At 40.1% G+C, this 17,294-nt stretch overlaps 1 long non-coding RNA gene across 1 annotated transcript; it reads left to right on the top strand.

Moving 5' to 3' along the window:
- The first annotated feature begins 4,881 nt into the window (after nucleotides 1-4,881).
- LOC131278275 (uncharacterized) lies at nucleotides 4,882-11,462 on the top strand. The gene is made up of 2 exons (XR_009185593.2): nucleotides 4,882-7,462; nucleotides 8,278-11,462. It is a non-coding gene; the product is annotated as an uncharacterized lncRNA (long non-coding RNA).
- The last annotated feature ends 5,832 nt before the right edge of the window (nucleotides 11,463-17,294 follow it).

Consider the following 17,294-nt stretch of genomic DNA (forward strand, 5'->3'; position numbering starts at 1 on the left):
GGTAATTTTGAACATAAGCCTTAAAGTATGTGCATTAATATGATGTAAATGGTGAGCTTTAACAGCCTTGTTAAGGTTATCCGAGTTGTTATGCATGCCCTGGTTAACACAGCACAGTAGCCGACTGGCTTGATTGGCTAAATGTTTTCCTAGGGTAAGGGGACTGGGAAGATTGGAATGAGCTCTAAGGTGACCAATAAAAAAGGGGTGATTTCTTTTTTGAATAAGAGATCGTAGTTGAGTAAATAAGGTTGTCGTTTCCGAGACATTCTTTATTTGAGCAGCAGTTTCAAGCAAAGGGACTGACTGAGCTATATAAGCGCTATCTGTGAAGAGATTGAAAGAGACATCTCGGAATGCAGAGAATACAGCTATGACAGCTTGTAGCTCTGTAAACTGCGCAGATTTGGAGTGGGTTTGAAACCAGACAGTTTTGTTATTAAAGACATAAGCAGCCATTCCTGAGGAGGACCCGTCAGTGAATACTGATAGGGCTCCAGTGATGGGTTGGAGAGAAGTGGTGAAGGGGAAAATGAAGTCAAGCATACTCAAAAATTGAAGTAGCTTATCATTGGGGTAATGGTTATCTATTTGTCCGGCATAAGATGCACAAGCAATAGGCCAGCTGTCAGTTGTCTGCAACAGCCAGCTGATTTGTTCCTTAGTATAGGGCTGAATAATGGTATCGGTTTCCTTACCAAAATAATGTTTGCCTTGTTCTCTCCCTAGGCGGACAATATCTGCAACAGCTTGGTAGTAAGGATAAATTACTTTAGCGGGTGACGCGGGTAAGTGCACCCACATTATGGGGGCTGTTTGCCAGAATACTGCCGTGGGAGTGAGAGAAGTTTTACATATGACAAAAAACAAGGGTTGGCTACAGTCCATGGTAGTGACAAATTGTGATTGTATAACTTGTTCGACTATTTAAAGGGCTTGGCGTCCTTCCAGAGTAAGACTTCTAGGGGAGTTAGGGTTAGAGTCTCCTTGTAATATGTTAAATAGGGGTTTTAAGTCTCCTGTGGTTAATTTTAAGTAGGGATAGAGCCAATTTATGTTGCCTAAGAGCTTTTGGAAGTCATTTAGGGTTTTTAGTCTATCTATTCTGAGGTTGGCCTTCTGGGTGGTTATTTTATTTCCTGCCATATGAAACCCCAGGTAGGTATAAGGGTCTTGTAATTGTACTTTATCAGGGGGAATTTGAAGCCCGTGTGCCTTTAAGGCTATTTTCATATCATGGTAACATGTTAGGACATCTTGTTCCTTTTTACCAGCCATTAAAATGTCATCCATGTAGTGAATAACATAAAGGTTATTCCACATTGCCCTTACTTCTCTTATGGCAGTAGCCACACATTTTTGACATAAGGTAGGGCTGTTTGTCTTGCCTTGGGGTAAAACCTTCCAGTGATATCTCCTCATAGGCTCTTTGAAATTCACAGAGGGGAAGCTAAATGCAAAGCGTTTATGATTGGCGGGTGTAATGGGATAGTAAAGAAACAATCTTTTAGATCTATGATAATTTTATAATATCCAAAGGGGATGGCTACAGGGGTTGGAAGACCAGGCTTCAAGGCTCCCATAGGTATCATTATTTTGTTTACTGCTCTTAAGTCTTGCAATAATCACCATTTTCCAGATTTCTTTTTAATGACAAAAATAGGAGTATTCCAGGGAGAGTCACTTTCTGTAATATGTCCTGCCGCTAGCTGTTCCTGCACTAACCGCTGGGCAGCCTGTAGCTTGTCTGAGGATAAAGGCCATTGATCGACCCATACAGGTTCATCTGAAAGCCAGGTGATTTGGTCTGCATGGGGTACAGGAAGATCAACGACCCCTAGGCTAAATTTCCCAGGCCTTTTTTGTGGGTGTGTCCTGTGGCCAGTATGGGTTGAGTAATGCCAGTCTCAAGCTTTCCTAAGCCTTTTCCTGGCTTCAATCCCTGGGAAAGCATTTGAGCTGTGAGTATATCATTGGGACTACCCATACAGAGTCCCATTTGGGCAAGTAAGTCTCATCCCCACAGATTGACAGGGAACCTTTGGAGGACATAGGGCTGTATAGTTCCTTGATTTCCCTCCCTGTCTTTCCAAGTCAAGAGCTTGGAACTTCTTTCGGGGTTTTGGGTTTGCCCAATGCCCTGTAAGTTGGTTAAGGAGGGAGAAAGGGGCCAGGTGGATGGCCAGTCAACCTTTTTTAAGATGGTAACATCTGTCCCTGTATCTATTAGGCCTTCGAATTGTTTACCGTCAAGCCAAAGAGACATAGTAGGTTTGTGGGTGGTGATGGGGTGTACCCAGTATGCATCAGAGGAGCCAAATGCTCTATCCCTGCGGTCACTATCAATGGCAGTGTTGTTGGTGGGTATTCGGGGGAGTATTAGTAGCTGAGTGACCCACTGTCCGGCAGGGAAGGAAATAATGCTTTTTGGAGCAGAAGCCATAATTTTTATTTCTCTGGTGAAATCACTATCCACAACTCCAGGGGAAATGTGGAGGCCACTAATAAGGGAGCTGCCTCGCCCAATGATGAGGCCAAAAGTGCCTTTTGGTAGTGGGCCAAACATGCCTGTAGGCAGGGCTCGAACTCCCATAGGCGGTGTTAGTACTGTGTGGGAGGAGGTACAGAGGTCCAATCCTGCCCTCCCTGAGGTGGCTCTACAGAGGTCGGAAATAGATTGCTGCTGGCGGGAACAAAGCTGATTGCCCCATAAGTCTGATTGTTTGTCGCGGCCTGGGGCTGGCCCCTCCTCCTGTTTCCCTGATAAGGAGGGAGTGGGCGACCTGAAGAATCAGTTCTTCATTTGCATTCATTAGCCCAGTGTCTGCCCCTGTGGCAACGGGGCAGGAGTTGGAAAGGGAGGGGTGGCTTTTGGCTAGCAGGGGGGCAGCAACGACAATCTCTGGCTAGATGGCCAGGGTTGCCGCAAGAGAAACAGGCCCTAGGTGCACGGGGCACCAGGGATGGGAGCACTTCTCTCAAGGCTGCAGCGAAGGCTTGGGCCTGTTCAGAGGTGGCCTCCCTTATGGCGGCAGCTATAGCCAGGCCCTGCTGCTTTGTGGGGCCTATGTCTGAGCAAAGCTTAATGTAGCCAGAGAGATTTTCCCTTTTTCTATAGGGCCAGATAGCCCCTTGGCAGGCTGCATTAGCATTTTCAAAGGCAAGTTGTTTTACATAGTCAGCATCAGTATTTGCATCACCAAAAATTCTCTCAGCGGCATGCAAAGTCTACCTAGGAAGTCGGAGAATAGTTCCTCGGGGCCCTGAGGGATAGAAATTAAGGAGGTAAGGGATTGTCCCTTGGTAGGCAGTCTTTTCCAGGCCTTAAGGGCTGCAGCACGGACTTGTTCGAAAAGTCCGGCATCATAATGCAACTGATTTGAGTTCTGCTTAAAATCTCCTGCCCGAGAAGCATGTCATCGGTCCACCCATTCTCAGTTCTGAGATGCCGCTGTACGGTTTCCTTGCAAAACTCACAATATTCTGACTTCCAAAGGAGATAATCTCCTGCACTGAGAGCAGAGCAGGCAAGGGTGTGTCAGTCATAGGGGGTGAGCCACCCATCAGCAATGTGTTCTAACAGAGAGAGGGTGTATGGAGCAGTAGGGCCATAGGTGGTGACCACGGACTTAAGCTCCTTCAAGGTTTTGAAAGGGAAAGGGTTATAGATGCTCTCAGGCTCAGGTTCAACAGCAACCTAGCTCCCCTCATCAGCCTCATTAGGGCTCCCAGGCCTCTCAATAACAGGGAATGAAAAAAGGAGTGGTTTGTGGAAGTTGGCAGTTAGGGATTTTTTAGAGGAGGGGTTAAGTTGAGCTGACACTGCAGAGTTGCACATTGAGATTGTAGATCCTTTCTCTCTTTTAAAATAGAGCGCCATAACTTTACATCTGCATTGGGGTCTAGGCTAGTGGGGGCGGAAGCGGGGGGTGCATATGGGGGTGGGTGGAAACCAACAGAGTGTTCTTCAGCCTCAGGATTGGAGTTATCGAAATCCATACACGAGGCGTTAGGGTTTGGATTACTAATAACTCTCCTCCTCTGATTAGGGCCAGCTCTTCTCTTAGAGATATTATTTTTGCAAGGGGAAGGGGCACTCTCATCATCGCTATCTATTTTAACAGACACTGAGTCTGAGTCGGGGGGGTGGTATTTAGCAGGACTTTTTGCAGGGGGGGATTTAGACCTGTCCTGTACTAGGAGTTCCTCCCTTTAGCAACTACTTGTGCAGCCAATACATGGGTGTGGCAGATCACGAAAAGGTCATTGATAACATTCCAGTAGAAGAAAGCGGTTACGGGAACTCTCTCAGGGTCAAAGGTTTTATAAAAGTCTTGTAGAGCGTCCCCAACTCTACTCCACCACCTTTCATTTATGGTCCCTTCCTGAGGAAGCCACAGACAGACTTCTCTAAAAAATCTAAAGAATTCTATTAGCTCCTTAAATTTAACCTTTATTCCTTTTGCCTTTAATGCCTCTCCAAGGTTCTTAATAAAAAGTCGTGCTCACTCATTGCTTGTTCCATATTCGCCGATCACTTACTGTGATGTGGGCTATGGGTGGAAGGCTCTTTGTCTCTTCAGAGATAACTAAGTTATTTGACTTGTGGGTGTGGAACGGTAAGAGGCTGCAGTCCTGCCCTTAGGGACGGTGACAGCAGGCTCCAGTCCCAGGAAATGTTTAACAAAGCAAGGGCTATAAACTTTAAGTATTTAGGGGAAATGCAAAAACCAAGGCTTATCTAAAATGTCTGGAGTCCTTGCTAAAAGCTTACCTAAGATGTGAAAGAGATATATGCTAATTGAAGCCTATTGAGAACTGAAACAAAGGGACCATTTGGCCTTTCCTCTCTGTATAAAAGACGTTTGAAAATCTTGTTCCGGGCTCGGGATTCAAACAGAAAGCTCCCGAGTCCGGCCGGCCGTCAATAAACCAATTTTTCCTTCTCAAAATCATTCCTGAGTCCTGGCCTCTCTATACTCGAATAATTGAACTTCTCTTAAATTCCACAACATTAATGGCGACCGCGAAGGGACAAAAATGAAGGCCAGAGACGGTAGCATTTTGCTGCCCCTTCCAAATCCCCGAGGAAGCCGGGAGGACTCGGGTGAACCCCAAATCTGGGCGCCCCTGGATTAAATTTAATCCAGAAAAGATGTGGGCTCCACCAGAATCTTCCCGACAAAATCAAGGGGCAATGGAAGGTCTGAAGAGAAAGATTCTGGGAACGAAAAAGAGCTCCGAACAGGGAAGAAGGTAAGACTCCCCGGGTGAGCAGAGTCTGGAAGGCCCTAGCTTTAATTGCTAGGAAGGGGAGGCTGATCACCTCCCGAGAGAACCCTAGTAGCCCCAGAAGGCTGGGGGGAAGCCGTTCTCTCTAGGCTTGGGAAAAGGAGGAAAACCGGGGAAAAGCCCTGGTGTTTTGGGTTTGTCTAACTGCATGTTAGAATCTGGTACTGGTCTTATATCCACTAAAGGAGTGGAGTCTCGATTTTAATAGGAAGGGTATTTATAGGTTCGAGTCCTAATATCCTGGAAATTGGTCTAGATTAAGGAAAACAAAACTTGGTTACAGGAAAATGGATCGGCTTTTCTGGTGGAGCTTGGTCTGGGTGTAAAGTTTAAACAGTGGAAAAGTCTAGCTGAAATATTTTGTTATGGTGCTAATTTGTGAATGAATTTGCTTTATACCAAATGTTAAGTGTTCTGAGGTTTGTGATGGCTGTGGGGGCAGCCGTGGTGAAAATAAATATATAAACTTGTGAGTCAGATTAGTGACCTTTGTGCTTCTGTCTGTGTCAGCTCAATGTTAGTGTTGGAGTTGTGTCCTTACATGAAGTAGAATTACAGCTGAGCTGGAGCCCTCCCTTGCCATTGGCAAGGGGGTGAAATGATTCTGGGGCAAAAGCTGAGGAGTCTGGATGTTTGCGGAGTCTAGATGTTTGTGCATGTTCTGGTGTCTTGTCTCTGGTCTGGCCCTTTGCCGGGGCTTGGAGGCCATCTGTGTCCGAGCCAAGCACCCAAGTCTGTTGGGAATGTCCCAGTCAGGGCGGCTGGGTTCCTGGGAGAGTTGCCAAATTTGAGTAGGTTCTGTCTGCCCATTTTGGCTGAAAGCTGGAAAGGGGGGAGCGGCTTGCCCCTTTCCAGTGAGTCCACCCTTCTATTCATAAGCCGCATTCCTGTTTGTTGTGCACCCGACTGCCTGGAAGGGGGGGAAGTGAAGGAGGTGAAAAGCAGAATCAGAATAAATGCAGTAAAGTTCCCTCCTTAGGGTGTCAAAGCCAAAATACGTTTGCATTCTGCTCAGGTTCTTAGAAGGTATTGTAGTAACCTTAAGTAAGAGAATGTGTTCTGTGAAGGTAAACTTTGTATTAAGGGTATAAATAATTATAAAAGTTTTACAAAGCATTGTTTAAGGTATTTAAGTGGCTAATTGCAGAAAGTCATTATTTAACAAAACTGAATTGATAATAATAATAATAAAAGGCAATTTTATAACAAACTTATTCGGCAGCCAATCTCCCCTGCCAACTTGCTTCCAAAAAAACTGTTTCTGGTATTACATGCTACTAAGTATTTAAAGTGAAGAAAAGTTCATTATTTTAACAAACTTGGTTAGTATTAATGGCAATTATATGTTGTAAGAAGTTTGCCTGGTAACTTAGTATGTGGGATATATGGAGTGGGTTTTTATTGTTAAGGAAACAGAAGATGATTTTGTCCTAAGATAAAATGATTGATTATTGGAAAGAGTAGAGTGTGGGACGGAACCTGAATGAATACTGAAAGTGTAGAAGGTTTGTGGAAGGGAAATTTTTATGATTAAAATTGAATAAGATCAATATACAAAGAAAATATTTTATCAATAGCTTCTTGTGCTTTAACCTCATCATATCCTCAATGTTTGAAGAAGAGTTCTTTTAAAAGAACATTTTATGTTCTAGAAATCAAATCCTGAAAAGTAGCCTTTTATTTCAAACTAACTGCAAGAGATTTATTCTTTCACTTTAAAGGAAAAATTAAAGTAATGGTTAAGTTCATTTAATATGTTATAAGTTGAATGAAAGGTATTTAAAGGTGTTATAAAATTAATAGGTTTTAAAAAATTAATAAAAACTGTAACTAAGAGTTAAAATCATTTATAAATGCATTTATATTGTAAAACAGTGGAAAGACAATAACTGAGATTATAGCTGGGTGAATTTAGCCTGAAACTATTATTTAAGTGTAAATTCTACACTAACCTTTCCTTTGTTTATGGTTGCTTCAGGCCTAACCTCGCCCTTTGCCTTTGCCTGTGGTTATTTCATAATTGAGAAGAGCTGGGACATCACTGTCTCCTCTTCTGGTATTAGTAACCCTTTCTCTCATGAATTCAAGTGTAAACTAAATAAATTGCTGCCTGATAGAATAAGGTTAAATGGCCACTGGAGTTTTATTATCTCCAAAATCAAAAAGGGGGGTGGAGGGGGAGAAGTCTCCTGCCTTGACGGTCAGTGTTCCTAAGAGTGGCAATTCATGAGAGAAAGCAGTCTGTCTCCCTGAGGCTTCAAATAGCCTCAGTAAATATATATAAAACTAATCTTGTTGCTTATCCAAAATTCTGCTAATTTCAAGGTAAAATATAAAGTTCTAAAACAAAATGGTGCTAAGGCATTGAGAACATTTTGGTTATTACAATCCATTAAGTAAGAAAGAAAATTCTTGTGGTAAACTGCATGGTCATAGTGCAAATTAAGAAGAGTTTCAAAAGTCTTTGAAAAGTTTAAAGTAACTAAAGTCATGTTGTTGTGTCAAACTATTCATGTCTGCCTATTTGCTCAAATTGTTAAAAATTAAATATGCAGTTATATTTATAAATATTCTTAAAGCCCAAATTGAACTAAGCAGGATGAAAAAGTCATAGAAATCTGATTATGGAAACAATTGGGAAAGGGCCTCCTCTTTGCAAGAGCTTTTAAGGCAAGACTAGGTGTGGCAGATTAAACCTATCTACTAGGCTAGGGAATTAAGAATCAGTTTGCCTGGTAATTTCCCAGTTTAAACCTTTGTCAGCCATAAATTGGAAAAAACAAAACAAAGATTAGGTTAATTTTCACAGAAGAAAAATATTGATGTAACCCGGCGGCCTGCTGCCTCAGTCTCCCACTCCCGGGTTGGACAGCAGTGGAGGAGACCAGTTTAGGCCAGTCCTATGGGCAGTGGAAGGATGCCCAAGAAGGAGCTAACTAAGTCGGTGCCATTTCAGCACTAAATTCTATTCCTTATTTGACAAAGGGGGGGAGCAGGTAAAAACTAAAATGGTTGGAATGTGATAGAAGAAGCAGTTAAATCAAACTTTTGCGTGGGAAAGTTAAATCTCAGATAAGCTGTAACTTCTGAAGTATCCAATCTATGGAAAAACAGGAAGAGCTTGCATGCTAGGCTTAGGGGTATAAATTGTGTCATTTTTCTTTGTTCGGGGCACCAGCCATATCTGGCTCTGCGCCCCTTCTTGCAAGATTGAGAATAAAGTATTTTCTTCTCCACAATCTGGTGAGCCTTATTTTCTTCCAGAAGATTTCTTTCCAACAAAATAAGGTAATTAGTGGCTCTATTAACAAATTTCAGTAAGTAAAGGAAAGTCCATAAAAACTATGGAGAGATCTTTCCTGGGTTATGATTTTAAAAAATTAAGTAATTGTGTAATGTGTTTTGAAACCTGGAAGTCAGTATGCATGTGTTTTAAAACCTGGTAGTCAGTTATGCTTTTAAATTAATAATTTTCATAACTTAAAGAAAAGAAGTTTTTAGCTTCCTGTAAGGGAAAAAGAGAACATTCCTTGCATAAACTATTATGGTTTCAATTTTATTTAACTTGAGTGTAATCTCCCATAGTTAATTTATAAACTAAATTAACATATGTACAAAATCTTTACAGTAATGAAAATTGTAAGTGAAAATTGTAAGTTCACATTGGTGAAATTAGGCTAAAGGGAAAAGATTGTAGATATGCTCTCTTAAATAGAGAGTAAATTTCTTTCATTGGTAATTGTAATTTAGTAAGTTTATTTAAACATGAGGTGGCTACTCAATGTGGTTATAGTCAATTATAAAGAGTTTGTAAAACATCTTCCAAACTGAAAATGTTTAAATAGTTCTAGTTGTAGAAGTTATTGTTAACTAAAGAAACTTAGATTGGTATTGGTAGCAGAAATAACTTCATGATAATAAACCTGTCTGAAGGCCACTGCAAAATACACATTTAAGTAAATGGTAATAAAAGGTTGTCTTGATTCTATTGGAAATATTCTGTTTTCATTCTAACAATGAAAAATAATATTTTTCCTCTATTACTAAAGTGAAGTACCTACTGTTATCTTCATAGTAAAATTGTGTAAGTAGATGGTCATTTGATATATGTATTGCGTTAAGTTGTTTAAAATATATATATAAAACAAGGAATAGACTTTAACATTGTCAAACTCTTGTGCATTCGAACCAGGCCTTGTATACATTACAGGTGGCCTCTCCATGTGAGTTATTGGCTAGGCTGGTCACTGACCCCTCAATTAAAAATATGTGCTATATCAGTCTCTGGTTCTGCTCCTGAAGTTGATGGAAACTATATTGCAGTTTCAAGCTCCTGCAGCCAATAATGACTCGGTACAGCCAAGTGTACAATGGATATCGCCTCCAGACTGGCACTGTTCCATGGTGCCAGAGAGCACTATGCACCAGGCTAGTAGAATACTGGAAAATCTCTGGAATACTGGAAGGATGCTGCAACTTGCTCACTGCGTTGAAGAACATGCTAAGTGGAGCCATGATACCAGGAGACTGTAAGTAAAACTTAAACACAATTGGCATTATGGCCTGCTCTCATGGAGAGATAACATGTAAAGTATTACAAACCTGAAACTCAAAACTAATAATGGCAACACTGAATCCTTATGCATTAAGTAATACATTAGTTAATATTAAGTGCTGTACTTTTATCCTGTACTAAATATATGCCTAATAATTGTAATGTTATCTTTTCTATTTTGGATCAAGTGCAGAAGTATATTAGACATGTTAAATTCCTGGTAAAATCATTTTCTAAACAGTTAATAACATGTCTATAGAATAAGGTGGCAGTCTCAGCCAGACTCAGTTAGCAAAAGTGAGGCTTGCTTGCTGATGGTGAGTCACCTATTGAACAAGTCAAAATTGCTAGAAATTGTACAATGAAAACCAAGGTGTATAAAATCTTTATTCTGTAGTTCTGATCACTCCCACAGGTGAAAACTAAGAGTATTTCCAAATTAGTGTTCTAATCCTGAGTGAAGCCAGTTGCCCAAGGAGTGCCAGTTCACCAGGAGCATCTGACAGAGTGAATGAGTGTCAATCATTGAACAGCTTGGAATGTGTCTTCAGACAAAGCTAAGTGTCTGTTGCAATTTCTCTCTAAAGATGGATAACTTAAAAAAGAATATATATGCTGTTCCCACCAGCTTTTAAGGAATGCCATCTTTATAGGCATCTAATCTTGTCTATCTCTGTAATCCAATGTGTCCTCTTTTAAAAACGGGTATTCCAAATTTTTAATTAAGTTTGTTTCTTTCAGAGTGAACATCTTATTAACCATATGAAAACTTCATCCAACTTCGTACAGAATGCCAGATCCATCTTCCTCCAGTTAGAATAAATTAAAGAGTTTTACACCTTATTAGGCAATGACTACAGCCCATGGCCAGCAGGAAGCAGTTACAGAAAAGAGATCGTCTCCCTTCAGCATCCCTTTTAAATTAAAGGTGTAAACTCTTTAAGAGTAAAATAAAAGTAATAGATGGATCTGGAACCTGACTGGAAATCCACGTGAGTGCCAGTGGCAGCAGAATAACTGCGGGAGGCCCCTGCCCAAGATTCTGCTGTCCAGAATGAAAAGTTCTAAACTTCTAAAAACGGTCCTTGATGCTGTACTAAAGACTGATAAATAATCAGTCAAGACAACAAACAGTCATCCACCTCATAGCTACAACAATAATTATGCCAAAGCTTAGCAAGTAAACTTTGACAAAGGGGGGGAATGATGTGGGCTATGGGTGGAAGGCTCTTTGTCTCTTCAGAGATAACTAAGTTATTTGACTTGTGGGTGTGGAACGGTAAGAGGCTGCAGTCCTGCCCTTAGGGATGGTGACAGCAGGCTCCAGTCCCAGGAAATGTTTAACAAAGCAAGGGCTATAAACTTTAAGTATTTAGGGGAAATGCAAAAACCAAGGCTTATCTAAAATGTCTGGAGTCCTTGCTAAAAGCTTACCTAAGATGTGAAAGAGATATATGCTAATTGAAGCCTATTGAGAACTGAAACAAAGGGACCATTTGGCCTTTCCTCTCTGTATAAAAGACGTTTGAAAATCTTGTTCCGGGCTCGGGATTCAAACAGAAAGCTCCCGAGTCTGGCCGGCCGTCAATAAACCAATTTTTCCTTCTCAAAATCATTCCTGAGTCCTGGCCTCTCTATACTCGAATAATTGAACTTCTCTTAAATTCCACAACAACTGAGGCTTCACAAGTGGGAGACAGGTTCCCTTGCGGCGTCCTCTTATTACTCTCTGATTCTCCTTTTTGATTTCTGGATGTTACACTTGGTCCAGCCAGACTGTCTGTTGGCATTCCTAACTGGATCCCTCGTTTTCAGGTCCCTGTGTTCTGGGCGCCAATTGACCCAGCCCGCAGGTCAAACGAACCAGCACCTGAAAGAGGGAGTGGGAATTGGAGGACAAGAGGTGAGAGAAATAGAGACAAGACAGGATTCTGATCAAGTCTCCATTTATTGAGGGTAGAGCATCAGAATATATACTAAGGGGAGGGTATTAGCAGGGGGTGATAGGCTGATGAAGCGGCTCTTCCATATATGGCAATAAAGTGCTGTTACACCACTTGCTATAGGTTGCAAGTCTTCAATGCTGGTCATGTCTTCAACATCTTGTTGCACAGGCATGACACTTTTTGCCCGGGAAACTGGGGAAAGGGGAAGAAGAAGGTGGAAGCGCAGGGGTGGAGTAGGCATACTTATGAAAACCGCCATGTTGTTGGAGACCGCAAATGCACATAGCTCCGGGCGGTTCCCCACAGACTCTGAGAAGCAAGTTGATTTATTTCAACTGGCCAGACTTGGCAGGCTCCTGTCATAATAAAAGCCAAGCTCCAACTGGAATTTTTGGGTCCCATTTATACAGAGGAAATAAGAATGGGGGGACAAATGGTATTTTTATGCGAAAAGACTTGTTAGTTTTTTCAGGTGTTTTATCTGAGTATTGGATAGTTTTTTTCTTCCAGGTAAGCTTGAATTAACACATATCCCTCACACTCCAAGTCAGCTTTTAGCAAGAACCCCCCACATTTCAGCTTAGAACCCCCCACATTTCAGCTTACATCTTCCCTGAATATCTAAAGCCTAGAGAGTTTATACTTCTCAATTGGCTTTCTAGGCATATTTGGATATAAAATAAGTTTGAATTTGTGTGCAGGCTATATTACTATTAATAATATTAATAATATTACTATTAATAATGTTAAGAAGAAATCTTAAAAACAGTAAAATCTAAGATGTGAAATGATGGAGAACCTAAAAACAGCTATACAAAAAAGTAAGAAAGTAAGAATTATGAGTCAATTGTAAACTGTATGTTTCTATTGGTGTGTTTTAATTGTTTTGTGTTTGTCTGTTCAGTGTCAGTGTATATTTTGATACCTCCAGATGCTGATATAAATTAATAAATTTTTTAGAAGAGCTCTATTCAAATGGCCAAATATTAAATAAATGCTCATATTAATACATAAGTTTAAATGTTAATAAAATCTCTACAATAATAAAAAATATAAGTCTTAATTAACAAAATTATTATAAATCTTTTCATAAAAAATAGATTGAAATGAATAGTTTATTTTTCCTCACAGGATAAAATGAAGGATGTAAAACTTAAATGAAATTAAAGAAGGTTAAAAGTTTGTGGGATTGCTGACTGAAATTTAATAAGTTTTTTCAAAAAGGTGTGTTTTGTCCTAAAATAGGATGACTAATTTTCATAAATTCATGGGACTTAAATGCATGTGACAAGTTTTAAAAGGTATTGTGGTAACTTAAAGTAAGGGAATGTGTTCTTTGAAGGTAAAATTCATCTTAAAATAATATAATTATAGTCTATAGGGTTAAAAATAATTATAAGAAGTTTAATGAAGCATTGTTTAAATTAAGGTATTTAAATGGCTAATTCCAAAAAATCATTATTAAACAAAATCTGAATTAATAACAATAATAATAAAAGGTAATTTTATAACAGGAAAACTTGTCGGTGGCCAACGTCCCCTGCCAACCTGCTTCTAAAAGACTGTTTCTGGTATTGCATGCTTCTAAGTATTTAAAGTGAAGAAAAGTCTATTATTTTAACAAGTTTGTTTAGTGTTGATGGTAATTATATGTTGGAAGAAGTTTGCCTGGAGACAGTTTCCAAAATTGTTTTGGTAACTTATGTATGTGGGATATATAGAATGTGTTTTTATTAAGGAAACAGAAAATAGTTTTGTCCTAAAATAAAATGATTGATTATTAAGAAAGAGTAAAATGTGGGACAAAACCTGAATGAATACTGAAATTGTAGAAGGTTCATCGAAAAATTTTTATGGTTAAAGTTGAGTAAGATTTGACGGGTTTATCTATAAAGGTTTTAAAAATTTAGTATCAAATAGTATATTGATGAAAAGTTAACATTTTGTTCTTTCTCAAAGTCTCTTAAGTCATTAGTCTGTTTTAGTAAAAGTTTTTTAAAAGTTTTTACCCTGAATAACTAGTATACAAAGAAAGTCTGTTTTATCAAAATAGCTTCTTGTGCTTTAACCTCATCATTTCCTCAGTGTTCCAAGAAGGAAAGGTCTTATCTCTTTTAAAGGAACATAACATTCAAAACTGCTTTCTCAAAATCAAATCCTGAAAAGTAGCTTTTTATTTCAAACTAATTACAACAGATGTTATTTTACCTTGAATAAAAAATTAAAATAATAAAATAGTTGAGTTCATTTAATATGTTATAAATGGACTGGAAATTATTTAAAAGTGTTATAAAATTAACAAGTTTTTTAAACCCTCTGTTAATTAAAGTTGTATGAGTAAAAGTTTCATATGAATGCTTAAGAGTGCATAAATTTACCAATATTTCAACATAATATTAAACAAAAGAATGATATATTTAATTATGGTTTTAATTAATATAAAAAGGTGTGTGTCACAGAAACAACTCTTATTATAAATTTAAGTAGACTATTGTAACATGCAGCAGTCCCAAATATTGTTAGTTTGTTGCCAAAAAATTAATACCCAACTAATATCCAAGTGTCACTATCACTTTGTTTTAAAATGTTCTAAGACTTTCTTTAGTATTTCCTTAGGCAAGTCAAGCCAGCTTGCATTCTCCTACCTGTAAAAAAACAAAAAGCAACAATACTTTTGCAGTGCCTCCCCAAGGCTGTGTGCATAGCCCAACCATCTGTCCTGGCATGGTGATAATAATCTGGCTGTTTAGAAAAAAATCAGTGGGTGAAACTCTACTGATGATTTTATGTTAACCAGTAATCCTTTTTTCAGAATGAAAAGAAACATCAGAGACAATAGCATCTTATCTTAAGAGCCTGAACTAAGCAAACAATTGGGACAAGCTGCAAAGTCCCTGCTGCTCTATCAAATCCTAAATGTTATTTGGTTGGGTAGGATAAAACTATGCCCTCTGTGGTAGTTGATGGAATGCATTGTCTTCTCATGTTAATAGAGTTTGTAATATTGTTGAAGTGCTGAAAATCTTTCATCCTTCATTTAGCTCAAATATTAAAAGCATTGCATGTATTAATTGGGAAAAGTCCTTCATGGAAGTAGGAAAACCTCCAGCAATCTACTTTAAATAATAATAAAAAGAAGATAAATTGTGGACATTAACTTAGTCTATGAATTGGATGCGGCAAGCACCAATATTGGCTTTGGGTGGAGTTTGTGGCAAAAGCAAAATTCTAAACAAGTATCCCTTGGATTTTAATCACAATTCTGGAAAGAGATCAAAAGTACTACATAAAAAAGAAATTGTGTGCAGCATGGGAGGTCCTGATAACAGTGATAGAATTAACCCAATGGCACTCTAAAGACTGCCATCCCTATCCAAGGGTAGCTTGCAAATACTAAAAGCAAGACAAAAATGTTGGACTGTTGTAAATCACCTTCAGATCTATGAAAAAACATCTGGCATACCTGCTAGTAATAACAGATGACTGTCTGTTATACCCCGCCCACTCCACTAACATCCCTTTCAGGACTGTTGACACAGATGCCTTTGTGGAGGTCCAGGGCCCTACCACTGGAACCTGAGAAAAGGCAGAGTGGCTCCACCAGAAAGGTGAACATTGTGAGTACCATACCTTGTGGTGCCTAACCCAGCAGTTCCAGCTGCCTGTTACTTGCCAACAGCTCATGGACTTCACCCATGTGTGTCCATTGTGCTCACTTCAATGACTGTGACATTAGATCTCTCCTGCTCTTGAGAGGAATGAGCCTTCAGATGCACAATTCAACCACTCCAGGGAGTAATACAACAAAAAATCATCTAAGTTGTATTCATTACTTTACAAAAACAAAAAGGGGGGATAGTGGAAATATGGCTGGAGGTTAAAATACCTCACTGAGACCTGTGGCAATTGCTGCCACATATCACATTAACTTTACAAATCCTGCAACTGTGAACTTGCAGCTTATGTCTGCCTATGGACATTGGGCCTGTGTGCCCTCTCCTTATCTACTCTGGCAGGAACTGTTAACATTACAAAGGAAAATGGATACCAGCCCCTTGGGCTAATGACAGTCATAGTTATAACCTACAAAAGAATTTGTGGAAAATATTTCTTGGAATTGCTCCTACTTATGAATGGTAATGGTTGGGAAATAGAAATAGACAGGACAGTATTTGACCCTTAATCAAACGTATCATTTTAAAGCCTGTGCTAGAGATTCATTTGTTTTCATAACTGATAAGATAACTATTAAGAATGACTCAATGTTTCATGAAAATGGTGCCTTGTATACATGTCTTTCAGAAAGTGTGTTGCAGGATGGAGATACAATAGTGAAGGCCAGAAGAAGAAAAGGTATCTGGATACCTTTGAGTATGACACAGATTTGGCTGTCATATCCTGAAAGTCAGTTATTGCTACATATGGCACAAGAATTCTTGAAACGGACTAGACACTTTATTGGACTGCTTATTATAAGCATTTTGGGACTGATTGGAATCATTACGGCTGCTACTACTGCTGTGGTAGCTTTACATGAAAGTACAAACACAACAATATGCACATGATTGGCATAAAAAATGCTAGTGATTTGTGACAGAGTCAAGAGCACATAGACGAGCAGTTAAATAATTGCGTTAATGATTTGGATCAGCTGTGTTACATATTGGAGATCAATTGTATAATTTAAATTTGTTAAGGGGGTTGAGGTGTGATTGGAATGAAAGTACTTTCTGTATAACTCTACTGGCATAGAATTCATCAGATATAGTACAGAAAAATTAAGAATCATTTGTTAGACCATAAAAGTAGTATCTTTCTGGAAATAATTGATTTACAAAGAAAAATATTAGAAATGTCTCATAATCAAATTCATGTAGTAAATTGCGGCGGCTTGCTCGGTCGGTAGAGGTGGAGTCTGGCTGCGGACGAGGGGTCGGTCCAGCTCTGGACGAGGGGTCGGTCCCGCTTGGGACGAGGGGTCGGTCCCACCTGGGACGAGGGGTCGGTCCGGCAGCAGACGAGGGATCGGTCTCACAAGGGGTTGCGCGGTTCGGCTGACGGGGTCGCCCGGCGAAGCCGGCGACGAAGGGGTCGCCTGGAGAAGCAGGCGACGAACTGGGGACAAGGGAGGCCAGGCCCTTGTCGGGGGCTCTCAGGACTGGAGGGCGCACGGCAGAAGAACTACCGCGGAGACAAGGTAAACACGCAAGTCCACTTTACTGAGGGAGAGGCAACAGTTTTATAGGGGCTGGGGAAGGCTGATTGGTCGAAGCCATGCCCTGTTCTGATTGGTTGCCGGCGAAAGGTCAGTGGACGGTACTGGACGGGGGAGGGGTGGTGGTTAGGGATTGGCTGTCGCTGTTGCTGGGGGAAGGGGCAGGGTTTAGGGATTGGTGGCTGCTGTTGCTGGGGTGGAGGGCAGACTTGAGTTTCCCGCCCACGCCTGGCTGTTGCTGCTGTCGGGGGAAGGGAAAAGGGCGGGCTGGATTTTTCCGCCCACA

Source organism: Dasypus novemcinctus, chromosome 4 (assembly GCF_030445035.2).
Source record: "Dasypus novemcinctus isolate mDasNov1 chromosome 4, mDasNov1.1.hap2, whole genome shotgun sequence".
NCBI classification, from domain to species: Eukaryota; Metazoa; Chordata; class Mammalia; order Cingulata; family Dasypodidae; genus Dasypus; species Dasypus novemcinctus.